This window comes from Suricata suricatta, chromosome 10 (assembly GCF_006229205.1).
Source record: "Suricata suricatta isolate VVHF042 chromosome 10, meerkat_22Aug2017_6uvM2_HiC, whole genome shotgun sequence".
In the NCBI taxonomy this organism is placed as follows: Eukaryota; Metazoa; Chordata; class Mammalia; order Carnivora; family Herpestidae; genus Suricata; species Suricata suricatta.
Window position 1 is genome coordinate 99300047 of NC_043709.1, and position 21068 is coordinate 99321114.

The following is a 21068-nucleotide window of genomic DNA, read 5'->3' on the forward strand; positions in this document are numbered from 1 at the left end:
TTCTGCAACCCAAGTAATAAACCACCAGTAGCTTAAAGTTGGCTACAGTGGGGTATTTATACCAAGGGAACTTGCAAATGCTCCAGATAAGGGTGTTTTCTCCTTATAGGGTCAGTTATTAAACATTTACCAACACCTACCCGGTGCATGCCATGTTCCCTCTCCTCTGAGCACTAAGGGAAGCCAAAATGGCACGGAACTTATAAGCCTCAGCTTCTCTCTCTGCAAAATGGAGGGAAAGGCCCTTGCTTCCTACCTTCAAGGCAGGAACAGCCTCAACATGGGCAGAAACAGGGGTCTTCCTGGCGGTGTGGCTGGTAGGAATATGGACAGGATGGCCCCATCTGGACCCTAATCCCTTCAGGTGGCTTCTGGAATACGAACTTGATCTTGTCATTTCTCTGCCCCCAAACCTTTGAAGACTCCCTATTGCCTCCAAGAAATGGTCAAAATGTAACCTTTATCATCTTATTCAATCTACCCCTGTGGTTTCCTCTCCATCTTCTCCAGCCTACACCCCCTCCCTCAGCCTGTTTTCCACATATAATTGTTGCTCACTATGTCCCTTCATTGAGTAAAAGCACCTGCACTTTTGGAGGGAGAGTAGAGCCTGTTTTATGGGTTAAAGATCTAGAATGCATGAGGGGCAACCAGGAACTAAAAAATAAAAACATGATGGAAAGCATTGCCTCAGGGATGGGGCTCTGGAGGGAGACTTCCTACACAAGAGACTCAGTTGCACCACTTGCCTGTTGTGTGGCCTTAAGCAATTTATTTAACCTCTCTGAACCTTGGCTTTCTTATCTGCAAACCAAGAATAATAGCAGTACCTAACGCATAGGATAGCTGTGGGAATTGAGTGGACTGTTGCGTGTCAAGCACTTAGCACAGTGCCAGGTACAGAGTTAGCATTCAAGAAGCTCTAGCAGATAGCAGCAGCGCCATCACCGTCATCACACATCATCACTTACTAGCTTCAGATCATCATCATTTCCGTGATTAATCCCACCCAAACCATCTTGGACTATAAGTAAGTCCCTGCCTACGCATTCTCCTGTGCTCTTCTGTCCTTAGTTGGATTCTCTTTGGACCAGGAAAATCTCATATGGCCATACTGACTGGGACAGACTTTGAAGATTCCCAGGACCCCGTTAACAGTCCTGAATTGCCCAGTCACTTATAACACCCCACACTATGGTCAGATAAACAACCTCACAAACAAATACAAGAACCTTATGTAAAACATACATGGAGCGGGGGTTATTATAAAGGAGATTTGGCCTGGGGCTGTCTGCCCTGCACAGCTCATGGTAGTCCAGCCAGAGCACTTTGCTGAGAGCACATTCCCCTGGAAGCTATGTCTTCCAACTAGAAGCTCAGTGTGGCACAGTCCTGCTCCAGAATTTGCCAAAGCAGCAGAAGTGCCTCAGAGATCTGGTGGTTTGTTACTGGAGAGTTGAAGAAAAATAGGATGACCCAGTAAGAGCAAATGTCTTGTAACAGTTCGAAAATGCTGTCCATGTTTTAATGCGACAGTTCTGTTGCCTTTAATGACCCTTCTGCCAGGCACATAGTGTTCAAACTCCCTAGCTTGTTGGTCCCTCCCCAACTGACTCATCTCAAAACATCAGCTAGAGAACAGAAACTTGTTCATCATATATTCAGACCATGTGCACTTATCTGAAGAAGTACTGAGGAGAATCTAACAGAGAAAGCGATTGTTCTGAAAAACCCATGCCCACTGGGGATGAGGAGGGGGCTCCAGAGACTGGGCACTTTCCATCTGGAGGCAACGGCACAGCATCCGGGGATGGGGGAAGGGAGAGAACAGTACAGTCCTTTGTGTGTCCCTCAGATGGCCCAGGCCTGGTACCCGCACCTGGATGGACCTTGGCTGGTGGGGGATGGGGGGTGGGGAGTGGGGATAAGAAGGAGACGCACGAAAAAAATGAATGCTGTGTCACTAAAATCTCTGAGGCCAGGGAACACAGAGCAGCCTGGGCTGGTGAAGTTGGCTTTCCCATGCAGGTCACTTTAGGAACATTTTAAGGCAAGGGATGGAAACTGCACCAGAAGCTGGAGAAGAACAAGGGAATAATCAGGAATGGGTGCAAAAAGAAACCAGTGGGAACCGGGTATTTGCTGCCAGGACAAACTCTAGAGCACATGAGGCACTTTGGAGACACTCAAGACCATGTGGAAGGAATCTTGGTGGACCTGAGTTCCCTCTTAGAACTGTAGAGGCAGAGCCCAGCAGATGTAAGCTTTTGACTCCAGTCGTGATATCTGAAGTACATTGGTTGGTCCCCAACCCTAGGGAAATAGGACTGTGCGTATCCCCATGGCACCCCCACCACTTACTAACAGAGGGCGGTTTGCCTGAGCAATTCTCCTCTCTCTGTGCCTCCGTTTCCTCCTTTACAGAAGAACCTACCTCTAGCGCAGTTAGAGGACTGAATGATTAATGCATGCAGAGGGTTTTGAGTGGCATCTGGCACAACAGCACCATCATCTTTTTCACCCAGAGGGAAGAAGGATAGCATAATAGTCCCGGATCCAGATTGTCAGGGTTGGCATTCCAACCCCTCCCTCTTATTCACTGTGGACCCCTAGGGAATGCCTTCAAGCCATCTTGTCTAGTATCTCTGCTCTCTTCTCCAAGTGAGGACAATACCCATCCCTCAGCACTGTCCCAGGAACTCAAGGGTCCAGTGTCAGAACTAAGAGCTGGTGTTCACTGTCTGGTGGTCTTGCAGGGGTCTTCTAGCCGCTGGCAGCCCAGCACCCCAGTGAGACAATGCTCAGCCTCACAGCAGTGCATTAGCCCACGCCCTCCCCCCATGTGGAATACTTCCCTTTCCCCTTTTTATTTTAAGGCTGGACCCAATATTACCTCTTCCAACAAGTCTCCCTCCTGCAGTGAGCCCTCCCTCTCTGACTTCTGACCTAACGTGCTCCTACACGCTGACGCACACAGGTGTCCTCTGTCCCAGGCACCTGCTCAGGAATGGACCCCATGAAGATATGCGGGATGAGGACATAAACTGGAAAGGCCCCTGCCTTCACCCTGAGATTGAGGGGGAGACAAACAAATAAGGGAGCGTTTGACCCTAATGAGAAATGTCACCACTGAGATAAGCTCTGGGGTTGGCATGGAGAGGAGAACCTAACCAGGAGAGGTGTCCGGAGAATCAAGCCCCTCTGCTGAGTCCTGAGGGGAAGGAGCTAAATGACAGAAACTTTCCCTCTCCCATTTCTGGAAGCCTATAGTCTTAAGTCAAGGTGTTGGCACGGCCATGACCCCTACAAAGGTTCTTGGGGCGAGTCCTTCCTTGCCTTTTCCAGTTTCTGGTGCCTCCCAACTCTGCCTTCATCTTCACCTGGATTTCTCATCTCTCCTTTGTGTGTCTCTCTGGTAGGAATATTCACCATTGGATTTAGGGCCTATGCAGATAATCCAGGATAATTGCATCATGAGGTCTTTCACTTAATTACATCTACAAAGACCCTTCACCCAAATAAGTCACACTCATAAGTTCCAAGGACTAGGATATGGACATATCTCTTTGGAGGCCACCATTCATCTCCTTGAACGGATAATGGAGCAGAATGAATGAGGGGATGGTGGCCAGGAAGATGGGGTGTTTTCCTCTCCCCCACAGGCTCTCTGGGACTCTGAGCCTAATACACCAGTGTTGAAGAGGGATGACACCCTCAGTGTCTTTCAACTCACCACGTACCTCATGCTACCAGCGGCACTGCTGTCTCCACATTTTCCCCTAACACACACACAAACACACATACACACATACACACACACGTTGGTAGAGACAAGCAGACACGTGGTCCTGGAGAGCGGACCTAGAGGAGGGCTCAGGACTGGGCACTCCTTGGAGTGACAAGGTTCTTCCAGCCTCTGAAGTGGACCCTGGCCAGGCTGGTATGTTCCATGGCAAGAAAGGCAGTTCCCTCCCTCTAAACTGGGCTCAGAGCCACCTCCCTGAAGCCAGCCCTGATTATTCGCGTACACACACACCAGTACTCGTCATCCAGTAGTGTTGGTTTCAAGTTCCAGCTCTGCCATTTCCCCATGGGACAGATTTCAGGCCTGGGACTTAACTCTCTGACCCTCTGTTTCCTTAACCATGAACACAGACAATAGGTCGTTGACCTGGTGGTCTCAGAATCATATTGTGAAGACATACAGCATAGAGCGGTGTGAAAAGCACTTGGAACACTGTAAACATGATAGCATAATGAATTAAGTCATCCTAAATCTCTTCTGATTCAAGTTATACATGTGAATATCCAGTGTACACAATACACACACACACACAAACTCATTTTTATTATTGGTTAATACCATTGCTCTCTGACCTGCTTTCTTTGGTTGCCATCATTTTAGTTTGTACTTGCATATTCATACATGTTTTGGTAGTTCCTGGTTTTGGGGTTGGGCAGGAATAAATACTCCCGCCTCCTCACAATGACACAGAGTCCCTGAGCTCAGGGACACCTCTGTTTCTCCAGGGTCATGGGACTGCACGCCAGGTGGAAATCAGGGTCACTGATGAGTGAGATGGCTGGTGGACTATTGTCCCAGAACAAGAAGTGCTTCACTGTCTTGTCCTCACTCAGCTGCCACTGTGGCCACAAGGCTTTGTGATTTCCACACAGGCCATTCCAGGTGTAGAAAGCATGGAGTTTGCAGCCCCTTTACCTACTGTCCCAAGAACTCCCCTTGGTGGGAACTTTGACTCCACTGCGGACGAGGCTGACACAGTCCTCCATCACCTCCCAGAGGCAGCATACCTGGGTCTTTGCTGATGTGGTTTTCTTTACAGCTCATTGTTTGGGGCCTGCTGAGAGCAGGCTATGTCATAGGCAGATTTTCCACAGCCTGTCTGAGCCCTCCAGCTGGCTAAGAGCCTGCAGATGCTGGCTTGTGGATTCGTTTGCCCCCAGTTTGAGGGAAATTCTTCCCCATAGGTCAGTAAGGCACTTACTTCCTTTCCCTGGGAGGGAATGCAATGTTTATCCCATGTTCCTAGGCAAAGAGTGGCCAGCGGTCATTGAAACTGCTGGAATTTCTCTTAGCCTAACACACCAGTGCAAGGAACCCAGGTTCTACTCTCTGCCACTAGTGGGTTGTGTGACTATGGGCAGGTTACTGCACCTTTCTGGGCCTCTGTAAACTCTTCTGTGCAAATTAGAGGCTTAGAACTAAGGCTGTCTTCGGCCTCTTCTGGCTAAGGTTCTGCATTGCTGGTCATTTTTCGGCCTAACCTGATCTGTGTATGTGTGGGGGTGGGGGGGCACTATTTTCCCCTCCTCCCATCCTTGAACACTGCTGGCCTGGAGAGTGTGTCGGGAGGGTCAGAGAGAAAGCCTCCCAAGGATGATTTCCCCATGGCACATTTTGCTTTTTTTATTAATTCATTCAACAAATATATATTCAGTACTTAAAATTTGCCAACAATGGACTGAGCACTGAAGGTTTTGTTGAGAACAAAAGAAGCAAAATCTCTATCCTTATGGAACTTAGGTGACAAACAATAAACCAAACATGGTAAAATATATAATATGTCAGATGGTGATAAACTAAAACTTAAGCAAGAAGAAGCATGAGAAAGTGCTGGGAAGGGACATAGAGGGGCAGGGAAGGACCCACTGAGTGTCAAGAAAATGAGAATCAAGAAAGGGGCACCCCCGAACCTCTGGGGCTCCATGGAGCCTGATACAATAAGCAAAGAGGGCACCGTGGGATCTGATGAGTCTCAGCCAGGTGGTCATGGGGACATGTGAGGATGGGGGTGGGGGGCATTCAGAGCTCTGGCCCCCTACCCCACTTGCCAGGGTCCTTGGAGTAAATGGCTAAGTGCCAAGAATAGTAGGAGGAAAGGCAAGGTCTCAAGGAACTGCTAAAGGACACAGCATACCATCCATGAGTGTCCCTGCCCAAGTCGCTCCCAACAGATTCCCAAGCTTTCCCAAAAGCAACCCTGCCCTCTGAGTCCTGAGCTTCCTACTTCCTCTCTTCTTCCTGCGAAGCCACAGCCCCAGAGCCCTGCCTGGCTGCTTTCTCCTTGCCACGTGCATAGCCCACCCTCCCCCGGCCACAAGCTGACTTTGTGCCCAGTCCATTGTCCGAAATCTCCCATGATGCAGCTCATCTCTACAAGGTGATGCCACTGGATGGCAGATGGGGAGAGACCTGAGTATAGACATTTAGGAAAAGGAGAGAAAAATGTGGTCAATTAAACCAACTGCTACCACATTTGAAGGCAATGTCATTGCAACGGCTGAGATGCGAGTCAGGTTGCTTTGGCCTGAAGCCCTGGGGCATTGGAGGGAGGAGTTGGTGGGTCTTCATGGACCCCTCAGCACGAGAAAGGAGACTCAACTCTTCTCTTCTTCCTGGGGTCCAGCTTCTGCCAACCTTCCTCTCCTCTTCAAGAAGACCCCTGGCCCCCACTGCATAGCCTCTCCCACCTAACGCCAAAGTCCCTGTGAGAAACACAGTGATCTGGCCCCTGTAAGGGCTTTAAAAATAGACTGTGGATCCCCTGAAAGAAAAAAAAAAAGAAAGAAAGAAAGAAAAGAAAAGAAAAAAGAAAGAAGAAGAAAAAAAGAAAAAAAATCCCTAGCTAAAAATAGCTCTCAGCATCTAGGGGAGGAAAAAAAGAAACTGCAGCAAAATTCAATTGGAGCAGTGACTTTCCTGCCTCTGATGTTCCAGGTCAGTTAAAGCAGTGAGGAAGGCTGGAAGGGAGCAAGGGAAGGAGGGAGGGAGAATGGGGGTCCCACAAAGGCAGGGAAAGGATCAGTATGACAATCTATAGCACATGCTGCTCTCCAGTCCCTGACTTCTGGTCCTTGGACCCCTTCCTGGTCCTGGCAACCAGACAGCACTCAAGACAGCAGAAGGGAGCTGCAGAGCCTGAGCCGGCCACAGGAGCTGTTCGGACTGGAGGAGGGGACCTGGGGGCAGGCCCTGCAGTATCCCAAAGACACGAGTTCAGGGAAAGCAGTGCATCAGGCTGGGACCTGATGTTGAAAGTCCCTACCATCCAAAAAGCTGCAGAATGGCTAAGGGTTGAGGGCAGATACTCTCTTTTTAAAAGGTACTGCTTTTGCACTCATTGAGGGACAAAGAAGCCTTTTAGGACATTGTCACAGGAAGTCAGAATTTGTATCCAGGACATCAGTACAGGGGGTGGGGGGAACCCATGGGCTCTGGTTTAAGATCCTTTCGGTGGCTGGCAGGAAGGAGAGCTGTGTGGGACAGAATGGCACAGAGATGTGGTTTTCCTTACCAAAAATACTTCACAAACTGTGTTTGAGGTGGCAACAACAACAACACACACACACACACACACACACACACGCAGGCACACACACACACTCAGTCACACACACCCCTTTTCATTTAGATCTATAACAGAAGAACTCTGTGAATTTGCTTATGCCAAAAGCTATCACACTGAGCTAGAGAAAAAAAAAACAGGGAACAGCCTGAAAAAAAAAGGTTTCTGGTCCCTCTATTTAGTTGTTATCAGGGCTCTATCTGAACACTCAATTTGCATGTGTTGGTCACAGAGACAGGAGAATGCTCGTAAGCTAATTAGAGGATTGTTGGGGCAAGAGAAGGATCCCTCAGGAGATGTATGCATGGATCTGGGAAATATGCACCAACCTCCCCAAACTAAATGTTTGCTGCCTGTGTTTTGTTACCATAATTTGCCATGGAGGTTGTACTCCCACATGCACACAAAGGCACACACTTACGCACTCACAGAAACTTGCACTCCAATGAATTAAGGCTCAAAATACACATCCAGTGCACCAAAAATCTTACCTATTTTAGTGTTGCGGGACTCATATCTTTTCCCAAAATCACTAGGCAGCCAATTTCATGCCAAGAAAGAAAAGAAAGGAGTTTTTGGTGACTGAAATGCAAATCCCTTCCAAATAATCTGAGGGAGATACAGCTCTCTCCACTGTCCACCCACCCAGTGGGGAGAAGAGGGTTTACTGAGTGAAGAAGAGGCGGGGGATGCCATGCAAATATCCGGTGTCAAGTTCCTGGAAGGTGGGCACTGCGTCTGCCTCACTGCCTGCCTGCCTGTGGTGCTGCTCAGGATGCAGGAGTCCCCAGATGACATTGGCTAATGGGGCACAAGGAGAGGACACACAGAAGCTCCCGGACATACTTCTTTGCAAGGGCAAGGCAGGTAAATAGCCTTAGGTCATTTTTTGTGTTAGCCTCGAGGACTGCCTTACTTGGTCTCTTTCCCCCTAAATAATTCCTTCACTTTCCCACCCCAAGGAGCACAGTATGATCAGCACCATGGCCACTGGGGTCAACAGAGACCTCAGAGCCGCCCCTCTCACCCCAGGCTTTCACCCCTTCCTCAACACACCTGGGCAAGAAAACATTTTGGTGCAGCCAGCCCAGCCCTCCACTACTATCACCTTGCACATGGCACCTTCTGTCTCCTCTTCTCCATCTACAAAATAAGGACAGTGACCATCTCATGCCACCCGCCACCTCTTGCCTCACAGGGTCACTGTGAATGTGCCTTGAGACAATGGGAGGGAAACCAAACAACTGGAAAAAACAATGCCTGCTCCCCGCCAAGCCCCAGCTCTCCAAGGTGCCCGTGCACATCAGGATTGCAGTGCTGTGCTGCTTCCGCTGGCTCGGTTTTGCTCACTCTTCAGTACTTTTCCTCTTCTCAGACCCTCAGGCCTGGCTCCCCCTGCTGGCCAGAAGCTCCCCGCACCAACCTGGGATCTTCCCTCAAACATGGTTCAGCTCATTGACTAACAGTGGAAGAAGGGGCTGTCTTTGTTTCCTTGGAGATCTAGCTACTCAGGCATCTATTGCGTGGACTGCTCCCTCTAAGCTCGACAATCCCCAGCTCATTGTTAGCACAGCACTCGATGCACTGGATGTAGATGACAACGAGGCGTCCTCACTGTGCTCCAGGCCAGTTCTGTTCAAAGTGTGATGTCCTGACCTGCAGCATTGGCATTAGTGGGAGCTTGATAGAAATGCACATGCCTGGACCCCTTCTTAGACCTGAATCAGTAACTCCAGGAGTTGGAGCCCAGAAATCTGCATGTTAGCAAGTTCTCCAGGTGATTCTGACCCACAAAGTCTCATTCTGAAAATGAGAAGCACTATTCCTCTACCAAGCATGACCTGCTATTTTGCTCCTACTAATGTCGAGAAGCCTTTCTTGACTATTAAGCCAGTGGGAAACAGAAAATTGAAGGACACTTTTTCCTTATTCCAACACTGTATTGATTGGAATAATGTATTGATTGGAATAATGTATTGATCAGCATAAGAAATGTCTCCTCCCGGGTTTGCCTCTAAGGAAACTCCCCATTCCTCTTCCCACTGTCATCCACTTTTTTAAAATCAGAACCCAAGTTGAAGCCAAGTCTGAGCCACTGAGGCAGTTTGAGAGACTAAGCAGTGATTAGAAATTAAGAGTAATGAGGACCCAGTCACCAGGATGTGGGGCAACCTCACAGAGCCCCCAAAAAGCTGTCACTAGCCTGTGAAAAGTAAGGAGGACCAAAGCAGAAACCAGACAGCAAGTGACTGTTGACATAGCGAATGTAAACTTTAGCTCTGCTCTTGGGTTTCTCCAGCCTATTGCTGTGAGATGCATCAATTACTGTTGACTCTGTTAAGCACAGAGGGGCTCAGAATCATTTTTGATGAGCTGACTGGTTCCAAGAGGTCAACCTCATTTTATTTTTAATGATATATATTTTAAAGATGTTTATGTGGAGGAGGGAAACCACTTTTAACATGGTTCAAGCTGCAGAGAGCTGGTGACAAATGAGCCATAATGCAAGAGGACATATTGAGCATTCATCTACTGCAAGGAGCATCTTGGAGACCCTCAAAATCTAGCCTCTGCTTGACAAAGGAGGGAACCAAGGCCCAGTGCTGAAGACTTGCTCTGGAACAGAATGGTTGTACGCAGTCACCTACCTGGGTAGAAGTTCATCATAACTCATCCTGATTCCTGACCAGGTAAGATTCCAGAAAATCTGTGCAACCAAGTGGTATTTGAACTAGGAAACTTTTTTTTTCAAAACACATTTATTTTCTTTGCCATGTTATGCCTAGTTCCTATAATTTCCCTCCATAGAGAGCTAGTTGGGAAGAAGTCCCCAGGATGTCAGGCCTCTGTATGGAGTTTCCAGAGCAATTTCCTGCTGCTCCCCATTACTCTGTTGTCTCTTCCAGGAGATTGGAGACACCCTACAGGCAAGGGCCCTTGAAGATGCCCACTTGACTTCCTGGGTCATAGGACCAAGGAGCCCACCACATGGGCCTAGGATCTCTGAGCAGCCATGTTTACCACTCCACATAGCACCTCCTCCTGCTCATGCATTGGTTGGAAGGGGGCAGGTTATCACCCATTTTTCTGGACATCCAGTCACCCAGGACTGCTGGAAGGAGGCCTGGACATACCTGGAGGAAGAACAACACAGACTCTCAACCCTGCATGGATTCACACAGCAGGTTTGGTTGGCCATGGGAGGACCCTGTGGAATGACCTAAGTGCTTTCTCATAAACTTTTCCAATTAAGAGGTGCCATGGGCACCCACGGGCAGCTCTGGGTCTTTTTTTATTTGGGCTGAGGGAGAAATACAAGTGGTGGTGGCTCCCTCTAGTGGACTTGTCAGAAATGGAAAGTGGCTCTAACTCTAAACTGGAGAAGGCACCTACTGGAGATTCAGAGCTGACAAGTGTGGCCCAGATTCTCATGAACATCGTCTCAAGTAGTACATACAGTTTTTGGAAGAAGTTATTTTGTCTTGTTTGTTTTGATTACCTCCAGCATGGGAGGCTGTGGCTGCAAGGACAAGCACTCTTGATCTCTGGAGTATAGAGCTTAGGGCCAGCAGCAGAAGCCAGAAGGCCAGGAGCTCTGACCCCCTTTTGCGGAAAGCCTCTTCCAGCCACTGCTACACCACGGACAAACTCATTTCACTTGTCTGGGGCTTGTTGGAGGTGGAGTGCTGGTCGATCAGATGATCTGCCTTCTCCGAAATGCTCTAAAACACTCTGGCTGAAATGAGCTCACTGTCTATTGCTCATCTGGGAGGAAGACACAGCATTGCTCATAACCTCCTACGTTTGGAGGGGGCCTGAAGGTCACCAAGAACTTTCACAAACATCACTGCACTTTGCTTTCAAAACCATCACCTGATGCACCTTATGATCTCCCTGACTCTTCTGCAGCCACCAGGCTGGCTTTGTATTTAGAGACTGAGCTGAGAGATGAAGGATCCTCTCATGTAGCCCACGGAGCCAGATTCCTGGCCAAGAGTTCCATCAGGACTGCTGCCTTGAGTTTGGGGCTCAGTGAAAATGACACTGAGAAATTCTACTCTTCCTTAGCAGGAGAAGAATGTCTGTGTGACCCATCCCATGGTAGGGATGGGAATAATAATGACGGTTAGCACTTAGACATGCTTCCTGAAGGCCTGGCACAGTTCTAAACACTCTGCTTATATATGGACTCATTTTATCCTCACAACAACCCTATGGCATAGGTAGCCCATAAACTTGCCATTCTTGCACAGATACCAGAATAATTTTGCTAAGAGTTAGTCACCTGACTATTATAACTGACTGCCACTGAGTGTAGATGCCTTGTAAGAACTGAATCAACATAAATCTCCTTAAGCAAGGGGAGAGGGCTTTCATTTTTCATCATGTACCTGAAAATTAGTTTGCCTTCAGTTATTCCCATATTGTAATTTACAAAAAGAAATATATCTTCATCCTGTTTCTGGTGCAGAACACCAAAATCTCTTGGAATTTTGTAAGTGATGGGAGCTATCCAGGTGTCTTTTGTTATGTTAATTAGGCAACTCTTGGACTGTACCTAAGGATGGGGGCTAGTGGCCAGGAGAAACCACCATGGGATTGGAAGGTTGGAACTTTTAGCCCTTTCTCTCTGACCTATGGGGAGGAGAGAGCTGCTGGAGGTGGAATCAACTGCCAGCAGCCAATGATTTGATCAACCATGCCTATGGAATAAGGCCTCCATAAAGGGTACATTGAACTTCTGGAGAAGTGAACACATGGAGATTGGGCAGAGTTGGTGAACCCAGGGCAAGTATGGAAGCCCCATTCCCCTTACCCCATGCTTTGTCTCATGTATCTCGTCCTCTGGTTGTTCTTGAATTACAGGCTTTTATAATAAACCAGTAATATAGTAAATAAAATACTTCTTTGACTTCTGTGAGATGCTCTAGCAAATTACTGGAACCCAAGGAGGATGTTGTAGGAACTGACCGGTCAGACGGGCAGTGATTGGGGTCTGAAGTGGATGGAGGTGGCAGTTGTGTGGGACTGAGCCCTCAGCCTGAGGGATCTGAGGCTTCCTCCAGATCAGAATGAGTTGAATTGTAGGACACCCTGCTGATGTCGAACAATTGCTTGGTGATGTTAGAAAATCCCCACACATTATAATTGGAATCAGAATCATGCACATGATGGAGTTAAAGATCTTGAAATTACTACATGGGGAGAGATATTGGAGATCATTTTGTCTAGTTGTCCATTTTTCAGATGAAACGGAGGACTCAGGGATAAAAAGGTGAAAGGTCTTGATGTGTATCACATACTGAGTTGAAGACAGGCTCCATGTCCCCAGAGTCTCACCGCAAAACTCTTTCCACTCTAACATTTTGTGGCCATCACAGACTTGAGCAGATGAACAGAGATTCCCCACAACACCATTCCTTCTGCGGTCCACTGAGCTCCCTTGTCTTCAGCCAGCCCATCTGTGTTCAAAAAGCAAAATCCATCTGATAGTAGCCTAAGGCACCGAAAAGTGGCCTGGTCTCTTTTCTGAAACAAAGAAAATAGTCACCCCAGAATGGTGTAGCCCACAGGCAGTCATATGGCAGGGGACAGAGACGTCTGAGGGTAGCCTGTGAGATTAGGCCTCCTGCTTATAACACGAAGGGTGGCCATCCTCCTTTATTCATCTACTCTGGACAAGACCTCCATGGTCCTTCCTTGGGTCTTCTCAGCCTCCCACTGATTTTTCTTCTTTCTCAGACTGATTTGGGGTTCTGCTGGTCCATTCCATGTGCCCCACCTTTTCCTCCCCCATTGTATCTGCTCCAGGGTACTTTGGCCTCCTGCTTCTTATTTAGGTCTGGTTTCCACTAGGATATGACAACACTTTGCCTGTCATTTCCCAGCTGGGGCCAGTGCCAGTCATGTCCCCAATTTCCCCAGGAATGGTCTGAGTTGAAAAAGAACCTTCCATACAATCTTTTTGTGGCCATAGACTTGGGTGGCAGTCTCCTGGTCAAAGCGTACTCTGCTGTGGGTGTTCTGTCACTTGGCTGAGAGGCAGACTGCTCTGCTCTTGTTTGAGTGGGGAGAGTGAGGAACATGGATAGGGCAGTGAATAAAATCAGGGAGTGGGTGTGTGGAGGGGGGAGACTGAGAGACTAAGAATGCATCACAGCTCAGATGCAGCCCATCCTAGACGTGGGGTCAGAAAGAGAATGGGGCTGGAATGACAACAGCTGTGGCTCTCCTGCTGGCTTCCCAGAGAGGAGTTGAAGTTGGGGTGGAGCTGGGTGCATAGCCTGCTTGCCTCGATAAGCGTCATCCCACCAGCCAGCTTCTGGGAGGGGGTCCCCAGGCCTCCAGCAGCAGCGACAAAGTGTGGTCCAGCCTCCATGTCTTCCCTTTCCTCCACACACACCCCTGAAACCCCCAATCCTGGAGTCATCCTTGCTTCTATCCTTATCTCACACTCTCTCATCCAATTCCTTCCCACATCACCCCTACTGCTAACAGTGGCCCAACCTGCCATCAGCTCTCCCCCAAGACTATTGGAACAACCTCCTAACTGGTAAACTCTGTTAAAATCCTATTGCTTCTGTGCTCAGAACCCTGGAGAAAGGACTTCCCTTGGAGAACAAGCAATGTCCTTTCAGGAGCCTGGGAGACTCTGCCTGGTTGGCCACCCAGCTCTTTCAGCCTTCATGTCCTGTTCCCCTCCTGCTTTCCCATTGTCTTCCAGCATCAGTGGAGGGTGCACTGGCCTCTTTGTTGTTCCTAGAGCATGCAAGGGATGCTCCTACCTCAGGCTCTTTGTACTGGCTCTCCCTTCTACCTACAATATTTCCCCTAGTTACCTTCATGATTCACCCCTTGACCTTCTCGGCTCTTGACTTAAACATTACCTTGTAGGTCAGGCTTTCCCTGTGTCCCCAATTTTAAGCTGATCTCCACCCCCACCCCCATTGTATTCCATAGCCCCCTTTCTTGCTTGTCCTCCATTACCTTCACAGTGACCTATCAATCAATATATTTTAATAATTAATTGTATCCATTGCCTGTGTCCCCACACCAGAACCTACCCTTCATGAGGACATGGATTCTTGTTTTTATTCATTGGCCTGGCACAGAGGCACTCAAGGAACACTTGTTGAATGAAGGATCAAACAAGTGGTAGACACAGCTTGGGAGAAAGACCTTCACAAGACATGTCAGAGTTGTAGGCCTTCTCGAGTAGGAAGAGAAGCCTAGGAGGGGAAAGGATGTGTACATGTGCATGAGCGCATGTACACGGGTGTGCTGCGGGGATGCTTGACGATTCCTTGTAATAAACAACATGTGAGTTCTTGATGATTTGTATATAAGGGTTTTCACTTTATGTGTTAACTAGAATCAATACCTCCTTCACTCATATCCTCACTCACTCATTCACCAGACATTTTATGAGTGACAATTCTGTGTCAGGTGCTCTGTTAGACATTGGGTGGGCACATAGCTAAAAATATGGTCCCTGCTGTAAAGATTTCCACAGTTATGGTAACAAAGCCCCACATTTAGAACATATCTGGGAGGGTCCAAGCATTATAGCAAACTGTAACTCCAGCCACACTTAATTAGGAAAGAAAATTCAGAGGGAAAAATCAGTCACATGTGTTTTGTTCACCAAGAGAAAAACACACTTGGGAGAGTTACAACCAGGTGGAATTTCCTCCTCTAGAGCACCTAGAAGGAAGCTGTAGAGAAAGGCATGTGGGCAGAAAGGAGGGACCTTCCAGAGGTAATCTTTCTCTCCTTCCTCTGAGGACAGGCCATAAGAAGAAGAGCAATGAGGGTCACATACCAGAAAGAAGTCTTTCCTGCTTCTAGGAGACCCTGCATACAGCATCATCTGGGTCCTGAGAAAGCCATGGGAAATATAACACTGGCCTTGACATTTGTCCATAAGCATGTATATATAAGAGGCAAACAATTCCTAGCTCATGGGTTGCCTTCTTGGAGAACGTCCCCTGTCCACGGTGGGGTTGATGCAGAAGGTATTCAAGCACCTTTTCTTATCACCTGTGTGTGGCACCTGGGAAGCTGCCCAGCTATTCTGGCATCCTGGTTACCTGTCTGCTTTTGTCATGACTACCTGACTTGTCTCCTTAACTTAGCTATTGACTTTTTTCATGCAGCAAAACACAAAGCCCCTGAGACTTTGCCATATGTTTATTTGTTAGTCTTCATGGCCACCCTTTTCCTGGGTGGATCTGTAGCACAGCCATGCACTTTCTGGCATCCCTTGACCCTGACCTCCCCGTACGTGGTCTTTTTTGCCCATCCCCAAGTTTCACCTTCCCCCCCACAGCCTCACCCCAACATCCTGGGCCCCATCTTTAATGCTGGCAGGTCTGGTCTCAGCTTTTCTAATCTGGTCACTGCTTGTGGGAGGCCACTGGAGAGATGTCAGGCCGCATGGTCCAAGGAGGGGTCGCGTCTTCCTGAGAAGTTGGGGGTCCGGGCCCTCTCTGTCCAGCTGCTACCAGATATGTATGTGTAGGTCTCCTTGTTTGGACAACTGTGCCAGCCTTTTCCCTGCCAGGGAGAACCAGAACAAAAGGAAGTGCAGTTAGGGATATGAGGGTGAGCTGCATGAGGAATGGAACCAGGAAACCTGGGAACAAGCTCCAGCTTTTCCTCAGCTCCTCTGACATGAGTATGGTGGTCCCTCAGCCAGCCTCTCCTTCTGAGTTCTTTGGTTCACTCAAACCATACCTCCCACCCCAGAACAGCCCTGGTGAGCACACTCAACCTGTCATTCCTGCAAAAGTTGTCTTTAGATGCTCAGTCATGAATTCTCTACCTTTAATGGTCCCAAAGTCCTCCAGGAATCAAGTCCATGCAATGTGCTCAACCCCTAAGGCCCTGTAAAAGGAAGCCTCACACAATCTACTCAACTGGGCTCCCTTCTCTCTAATGCTCTGCACCATCCACCTTGGTCCCAGGGGCTCATCACAGATTCTCAGCATGCATACACCAGACACAACCTTTCCTCCGTGAAAGCGGTCTGACTTTGGCCTGGCTACTCCCTTGCCCCACCCATAGAGTTCTCTTGTTTCTCCCCCACCCCCACATTCCTCAGTCCAACCTTCCCTGAAGACCCAACCCAGCCCCACTCACTACCTTCATGAGCCCTCTCTGGTCATCCCAACATGATTGATCTCTTTTTTCCCTAATTTCCTGCTGCCTTTATGGTCTGTTCCACACCACTTCATGCGAAATGTTTTCTATTGGAAAGTATGTGAGATCTGAGGCACACAGTCCTATGCTCAAGGTCAGCCCATGGCAAAGAAAATAAGACCCTTGCTTACCCTCCTGATGTCATGTGCATGTATCTATGACCACAAAAGACTTCAAGAGCAGGACAGATTTTAGCTACACACAAACAAACCAATAATTTTTTGCAACTTCTGTCTCTGCAAGAATAGCCATGATGAGGTGTGTTTCAAGCCCCTTAGGGATACCACAGGGACCAGATGTTAATGAAACCACTTTGGAAAATGTAAGCCTTAACCAAAGTGCCAGTAAATATTATTTGGCCTGTGGAGTAGCCTCCTCCTACTTGATACTTGTAATTTCAATTATTTGGGAGAAAGCCCAGATGTTCCTAACATGGAGTTACTGTAATTTTAGGAAAGCACAAATGTGACCCAAAAGCGTACTGCAAGCCTGCTGCTCTGGGCACAGCAACTCACCTCATGGCGAAGGGTCGTCGACCACATGGCGTCAGTCGCACAAGACCTGCACCCACATGCTTTCAGTGGGGACGTCTATGTGATAATCATTGTCAAGGGGTTGAAAAGCTTTGCTTCTTTGTGAAGTTCCAGTGGTCATCAAGTGAAAGATAACACTTTAGCAAATGGTAAAAATACAGTGTTTTGTTGTTTTAAAGGGAAGAGAACAGAAAACTTTGTTGATTTTTTTTGAGAGAGAGAGAGAGACAGAGGTCTATCAGGGGAGGGGCAGAGAGAGAGGGAGGCAAAGAATGTGAAGCAGGCCTCTGGCTCTGAGCTATCAGCACAGAGCCCAACACGGGGCTCGAACCCATGAACCATGAGATCATGACCTGAGCCAAAGTCGGACTCTTAACCAACTGAGTCATTCAGGTGCCCCAGAAAACTTCTTTTTAAGTTTATATATTTTTAAGTAATATCTACACTAATTAATTTTTAAGTAATATCTACACTCAGTGTGGGGCTTGAACTCATGGCCCCAAGATCAAGAGTCACATGCTTCCCTGGCTAAGACAGCCAGGTGCCCCAAGAACAGAAAATGTTTGCCCTTCTCAAACATTCATGATTTGGAAAGAAGCCTATAAAGCACTTCTGCATTCAAATTTGGGGTTGTATCAACTTCCAAATGCCAAGGGTCTGTGTTAGGCTCACTTCTCCTGATTTGAATGTAAATTATACACTGTGGCCTTTATCCCAAGGCTGCCCTTCACCTACAGCTCTTCACATGTTCTCAGGGATTTCATCACACTTCTCACATCAGCCCAAAGAATGCATCATTGAGAAATCATCTGACCTAGAGTTAAAAACAGAAGATTAAAAACATGGGTCTTTTTTATTTCCTGCTTGAAACCTACTAAAATAATTGCGAGGGAAATTTTTATATTTTTAAATTTTTATTATTTTTAATGTTTATTTTTACTTATTTTGAGAGAGAGGGAGTGGGGAGGGGGTCAGAGAGAAGAAGAATATCCCAAGCAAGTGCCACGCTGTCATCATAGAGCCCGACTCAGGGCTTGAGCTCACGAGAACCCTGAGATCATGACCTGAGCTGAAATCAAGTCAGATGCTTAACCGGCTGAGTCACCCAAGCACTCATGTTATGGTAGGAAAAGGTAGGCTTAAGTAGGCAGAAAGGGAAATACTAAGACCTGAGGTCTCTGGGTGGGAAAAAATGCATATTTTTTTAAAAAATTCTGGGAGTGTCCACAACAAACCCCATTAGGCATAAGTTTTCTCTTAAAAATGTAACAGACACTACCCACTCCCTCTCAGGTTTCCCTCAGGAATTTAACAAAAGATCTAACTAAAAATAAGCAGGAGACCATAAAAAGTATGACCCACAAGGAGTGATATGGCCATGGACCACTTCTCATACAATGGACGTCAGCCAATCAGGAGTGGACAACCCAGCACTTGGAGTTATCCGGCCACTAAGGGTAGGACCGGGAAGGAACAAGGGAGAAGGGATGGGAAGGCTGACCAGAACCTTACAAAACAAGGACTCTTGTCTGTAGTCGTGGGCATTCACTTTCGAATGTCCCCTCTCTGCAAAGAGAGGTTTCATACTATTCTTGCTTTCTAGACTAATAAAATGTGCCTGCTGCTCATTTGGTGTCCACCTCTTCATTCTTTGAAGTGATATAACGAATCCTGGGTATTGAGGTAAAAAAAAAAAAATCCTGCAACAATGTGAGGGGAAGTTTTAAACAAGGAGGTAAAGTTACAAAGACAAATAAGTCAGGATAATGGAACATATATATGTAAAAGCTAAGCTGTAGATGACAGGAAACCGATGGAGGAAATGCACTGGACTTAGGAAAGGGGCAAGATTTGAAACCTGAGTGCCTGCAGATGAGAGTCAGTGAGGTATGCAGATTTCCTCCCAGGGAATCATGGAGGCTCGGGACCTAGTGGCACCCAACACCTTAGAAACAGGGTCAAGGGGGAGAGCTAAAAATTGGTTGCAGTTAGACATACCCTTCCAGGTCTCCTCCCCAGTCCCACAAAGCCACTTATCCACCTCTTCCCCACCAAAGAGAAATTTGAGAAGAAACTAAACTGGAGAGGCCTGGATTCAAGGTCACTTGATACCAAGTAAGGCAGAAAGCATGTACTGAAAGTCGGGGGGGTACATGGACATGGGTGTCTTCACACAAAGTGTGAGAACAGTCTGCCACCTCCTCTGCTTTGCTCCCAGAACATCAGGCAGACAACTGGAGAATTTCCTCCTATGTCTTGCTAGAGCCATGGATACCTGGAAATCCCCAAAAAGGTGGCGTGGTCCCAGCTACATCACCACTCTGCCATGAAATCACCGTTCAGCAAGCCCCCTGGTCATAGAGCCTCGGTAGCCCCTTCACACCTCATTTCTGAAATAAACAGTATTCTCAAATCACAAACATCTGAGGAAAGTCTTGAACAGACCAAAACAGACAAATTCAGAAGAAACAGAACATGCCAGAAGCAAAGAAAAAAAAACCTTCAAAAATATTGGAAAACCTCAGATCAATCTTTTATCCATGAAACAAGAATAAGTGGTTATAAAGAAAGAATCATCCAAGAAGAAAATAATTCCAGGAAATTTAAAGTATAATAACTGTTAAAAAAAAATTCAACTTAATTTTAAGATCTAACCACCTTTGTTAACATGATTCATCAATCAGGCAGCTCCCATCTAGCAACTAAAGGGGACCTCTGAGTAGTACAAAATGTCAGGTTTTTTAAAGTTTATTTATTTATTTTGAGAGACAGGAACAGAGAGAGAAAGAGGGTGTGGGAGGAGCAAAGAGAGAGGGAGAGAGAATCCCAAGCAGGCTCTGCACTGTGGGCATGGAGCCTGACTCAGGGCTCATGAACTCACGAACCATGATATCAGGACCCGAGCTGAAATCAAGAGTTGCAAGCTCAAAGAACTGAGCAGCCCAGGTGCCCCCCAAAATGGCAGACTTCTATAAGAAGGGGTGGGCAAGAAAGTTATTAGGAAAGAAAGAAAGAAGAAGGAAGGAAGGAAGGAAGGAAGGAAGGAAGGAAGGAAGGAAGGGAGAGAGGGAGAGAGGGAGGGAAGGAGAAAAGGAGGGAGGAAGGAAGGAAGGAAAGATTGTTTCAGGCAAGGTCCTGTCCCCTTAGGGGGGCTTATCATGTGGATTACCTTATCTTCCTTTGAAGATAGGAGGGCCCAGGTGACAGATTGATTGCCTGGTTGGTGCTGACCAGAAAATTCCAAGTTAATTGGCTTAAAATTCACTCTTGGAGAGGTTATCCCAAGGGCATTGACTCCATCTCTGCCCTGATTTTCTTTGTAACATAGCCAAAATAAAACCAAAATAGGTCTAGAAGATAAATTTAAGGAAACCTCAAAAAAAAAAGTATAAAGAAAAAGAGTACAGTAAGTGTGATACTGTGATTCATAAGAAATACATATTTTGGTCTTTTTCAATGGTTCCTGGGTCTCAGCTGCCAAATCCCATGTAATTTCCTAAATGATTAGAAAAATAGGGAGATCTATTGTTAAAATATTTGGTTTTTGTCCTCAATTTCTGAAATAGCTTCAGAACCGCAAAGGTCAAATGGGTATCCTTTACAAGCACTTTTGAACCCCGCATGAGTTTACATGAATGCAGCAACTTTTGAAAAACCCCTAAGGATGGGTACTGGTTACCAGGGGAACCAACCAGAATTAGGAAGTTGGATTACTTCACTCAGCATGACACCCTCAAGGTCCATCCACTTTCCTACGAAGGGCCATATGTCATTCCCTCTCATTGCCATGTAGTACTCCATCGTGAATATATACCACATCTTCTTGATCCATTCGTCAGGTGATGGACATTTCGGCTCCTTCCATGTTTTGGCTATTGTTGACATTGCTGCTATGAACATTGGGGTACATGTGCTCCTATGCATCAGCATTTCTGTCTCTCTTGGGTAAATCCCCAGCAATGCTATT

The 21068-nt window shown here is 47.2% G+C and overlaps 1 protein-coding gene across 1 annotated transcript in view; it reads right to left on the reverse strand.

Moving 5' to 3' along the window:
• Window positions 1–15539: 15539 nt before the first annotated feature.
• KCNA6 (potassium voltage-gated channel subfamily A member 6) overlaps window positions 15540–21068 on the reverse strand; it is a 45411-nt gene continuing 39882 nt past the window's right edge. The window contains exon 2 of the mRNA XM_029954774.1: window positions 15540–15923. The gene's annotated coding sequence lies outside the window, so the exon portion shown is untranslated. The remainder of the gene's footprint in view (window positions 15924–21068) is intronic.